This window comes from Mastomys coucha, unplaced genomic scaffold, assembly GCF_008632895.1.
Source record: "Mastomys coucha isolate ucsf_1 unplaced genomic scaffold, UCSF_Mcou_1 pScaffold7, whole genome shotgun sequence".
In the NCBI taxonomy this organism is placed as follows: domain Eukaryota; kingdom Metazoa; phylum Chordata; class Mammalia; order Rodentia; family Muridae; genus Mastomys; species Mastomys coucha.
In genome coordinates, this window is record NW_022196913.1 from 48,376,693 (window position 1) to 48,381,064 (window position 4,372).

A 4,372-nucleotide genomic window follows, 5' to 3' on the forward strand; every position below is an offset into this window, starting at 1 on the left:
CTCTGACTTCTCTGGTGCTCAGGTTTGGAGTATTGAGAAATTCAGTCCGTGTGTATCATGTGGATATATTCAAGCATGACATAATCCTTGCTGTGAAAAGTCCAGCAAAATGTAAACATTTTCCTCTCTTCTCTATCCATCTTGCCTCTGACTATGCTTCTACCAGTTACAGAGCTCCTACCTCACTGTTGAGCATTAGAAAATCAAGTCTCATGACTCAGAATGAAAGCCATATACACAGATCCCCACTCCCAATCTACACGTGACTGAACTTGCATGGTTTTCTCTTTCACTTCTCAGGCCTGTGGTGTGTGAACAAATAGTATCCATTAGAGGCATCACCACCCAGGAGCAAAGAACAGACAGGAAACTCTCACTGTTTTCTTTCCCAGCTTCTACACACAGGGAGGTGAGGTGGCTCTTAGGATCTTTGCTGACTTGTGACTGTCCCTAGCTCCTCGAAACCTCAAAACATGGGAATAATATGGATCCTGACTGAAGAGAACAAAGAGACAGCCCAGACTGCACATATGGTGTTGTCTCATTTGTAAGAGAATATAGACATAGGAAGTGGACGGACAGAAATATGCACGGGTGTTTCTGTTGGTTATTTCCAGGTTCTGCGACAAGGAAACTCACTTTTTTTTCATGTCTCTCAGCTTAGTGTGCCTTCTTTTTCACTGAACTTGCTTCCAAGGGACCTTTGCTGTTTCTCAAGTTACATGTACTCTCAAAGAGCAAATATTTGCAGCTTCTTTACAACATTTTGCAAATGTATGAAGGTATGTTAAGAGTTTTAAGTCAGGCATGATTGCATACACTTGTAATCTCGGTACTCAGGAGGTTGAGACAGGAGGATTGCCCTAAATTTAAGACAAGACTATCCTGCTGAATATCTACCTGCTTATCTATGTATCTATCTATGTATCTATGTATGTATCTATGTATGTATGTATGTATGTATGTATCTATCTATCTATCTATCTATCTATCTATCTGCCTATCTATCTATCTATCTGTCTGTCTGTCTATCTATCTATCTTCTAACTATCTATCTCCAGACCAACTGTGGCTACAGAGAAAGATATTTTTAGACATTATTTATTTTATGGCTTTAACTGTGTGCATGCATGTGTGTCAATGGGTGGGTATGTGCACATGAGTATAGGTGAGGATGGAGGCATCAGCTATCACTGGAGCTGGAGTTACAGGCAGCGTGAGAGACCCAGTGAAGGTGCTGGGACCCCAGCTTCTGCAAGGGCCTGAGTGCTCTTAGACCATTGATGCATCTCTCTAGCCCCCACAGAAAGAGCTTGTCTTGAAAAATAAAACCAAAACAAATGCACAAAAGAAAATAGTTTATATGCTGTACCAGCAGTTCCCTGTAATAAATGGATATGTGCCTTGTTGGATAATAGAGGCATACTGATGCATAGATTCCAGGGTCTCAGAAAATTAAGTAGGTGGTTTTAATGTTTCATGCAGAAATGGAGGCAAGATTGGCTTATTCTTTTGTTCTTTTTCTTTTTAAACTCCAGATCAGTGTGGCATGTAGATGTAGTGATTTGACTAGTGGTCTGGAAAGTTCCCGTATATGAAAACTAAGTGTTTTTAAGAAAAAAAAAAAACCTAAGCATAGTTCATTGAGTACTTTAATATAAAACAACTTTTCAGCTTACAAAAATAAAAAGAGGAACTGCACTGTGCTCAAAACTACACTGGGAGAGAAAAAAATGTGATTCTGAAGAATTTCCTCCAGGTATAAATATAGCCGAGGAAATTAAAGATCATTGGTGGTCATACACAGTGGTGTGTTTTATTCATAAAAATTAAGGGCACAAAATATCAAATCGGGAGTGAACATTTGTGTACATAGGACTTTTTCGCATAGGCTTTTAAATTGGTGCAACTGCCTACTACTTACACATTGTATTGATACAGTTAGTATAGAAAAAGGAAATGTTTATATTTACTCTCTAATGGAATTGATAATTTAATACTGTCTTAAAAAGACATGTATATATAAAATTCATATCAATAAATAGTACATGGTTAGCAAAAATCAATATAAATTTTCTTTTGTGTGTGAGAGAGAGCACAGGCTGCATGTGCTGTTCTATACAATGTGGCAGTCAGAAGGCATCCTCGGGTGGGATGCTCACCTTCCTACAAGCTTCTTTGGCTTCTCTTGTCTTCATCCTGCAGGAGGATGCTAGGATTACAGCTGTATACTGTGTTTAACTTTTACACGGCTTCTGGAGATGTAATCCCAGGCCTTTAGGTTTATAAAGCAAATGGCCCTTGAACTTTGCCTTTCTAGTGCATATTCCACAAACAATTAATGCATCTTACACATCCTGTGTGCTTGATCTTATGTGGGTTACAGTGACGGTACATCCAGCTAAACATGGGAAGATTCTGATGGATGTAGTGAAACACTCTCTGGAATTCTTCTGAACTGTCGCAGTCCTTGTTCTCAGTGAGTTTGTAGTCTTGTTGGTAAGCTTTGGAATATGGGAGCATTTAATAGACCAAGCTGAGTTCTAGAAGGAATTATGTTAAATGTGAGCAGGTACTGACATCCAGGACTTAGGGAGTTAAGAAGGGTTTGGGTGGTCACGTTATAAAGGGGCTGAGGAAAGGAAGGGAGTTAAGAAGGGTTTGGGTGGTCACGTTATAAAGGCTGAGGTTAGGAAGGGAGCTTTCACATCAGGACCTTATGGAGTGTAAGGCCTGCCATTTATCTGCCTGCATCAGAGTGCATTTTAGCAATTACTCCAATAATGTTGAATAACAATCGCCTCAGTACAAGTGTTTATTTTTCCTTCTTGGTATGGCTGAGGATTGGCTGGGATTCAGCTGATCTTGGCTCAGCTTCTCTGGGCATGGCTCCCAGTTACAAGGCTACTCTGGGCTGGCTTCATCGAGTTCCTCCAGGAACTGACACCACTGGCAATTCTCCTGGTGAGGGCAGAGACACAGGAGGCTAAGTCTCACCGTGGAAGCGCATTGAAAACTTCTGTTGTATCACTTTCACATCTGTCTTTCAAAGCAAGTTCTAGGGCCAAGCCAAACATGGGGTGGGGGGAATGGGGAAAAACCCACAGACTCATTGAGAGCTATTGCAAAGTCCCACAGTGAGAGCCATGGAGGGGTAAAGAGTAGGAAATAATCCATGTGACCACAGTTATGTGATTGATAGTGTGGGTGGCCGACATGGACTGGGCATGGACTTCAGTTAATAGAACACTTACCTAGCATGCACAGAGCCCTGGGTTTGTTATCCAGCATCAAGTTAACTGGGTGTGGTAGTGCACATCTGCAGTGTTAGCACTGGGCAGGTAGAGGCAGGAAGAGAAGAGGGTTAAGGGTATTTTCGTATACATAGCAAATTGCAGGCTTGTTCGTATGTTTGAAACCCTGTCTATGATGGTGATGATGGTGGTGGTGGTGGTGGTGGTGATGGTGATGATGCAGTGGAAAACTGCAAACAGTATAGATCAAAAATACTCCCACTACATGAGCCAAGGTAGGAAAATGCAGGTGTGGGCTGGTGTTTGTTTCTGTTGGGCTTAAGTGAAAAGATTAGTAGTCATATGATGTTCTCCAAGAGTTATAGAGTAGTTGACCTGTACAAAGGTAATATACTGGTAGACTGGTGTTAAGTGAGACCTCATATTGGAAGAAAATTTTAGTGGAAGACAAAGCCTTGGCCAACAACTAGGTAAGGTGAGAGTGCACACATGTCCAGACCTGTAGTGAATGAGCCCTGAAAGGACTCTTGGGTGCCTGGTCAAGAAGAACACCCTAAGTCTTTTCACTTCTATGTTTCTATGATGTCAGAGCCACTTCCTTCCCCAAAATCCCCCCAGCGGCCGAACATCACGGTGGCGGTGGCATGTGACGGCCCATGACGGCCTCCCAAAGTTCTTCTTTTGGTCCCTTTGGCAGGTGGTTGACGAGTGGAGAGGCTGGAACGCAGCCTGCTTTGGGAATGTGGTCACTAAGACCAGCTGTGGAAGCCTGGCCAGCAATACCCAGCAGCACGCACGCCTGGGCTGCAGATGCTGTGCTGTGAAACACCAGATACCCCGTTGTTCGTCTAGAGGGGACCCAAACAAAGGTCAGCACCTACATTCAGGGTTGCCATACAGGACTGGGCTGTAGCTCCAAGTAGAAACAGTTGCCTGTTAAAAAACAGGTCCCTGAGTTCCAGCAGCAGCACTAAGCCCCAGCCAGGTGTGGTGGGGGAGGGGTGGGCAGGCCTTTAGTCATAACTCTGGGAACACAGTGGTAGGCAGAGCTCCATGCATTTGAAGCTAGCCTGGTCTACACAGTTATCCGAGACAGGCAGAGCTTCACACATTGAGAG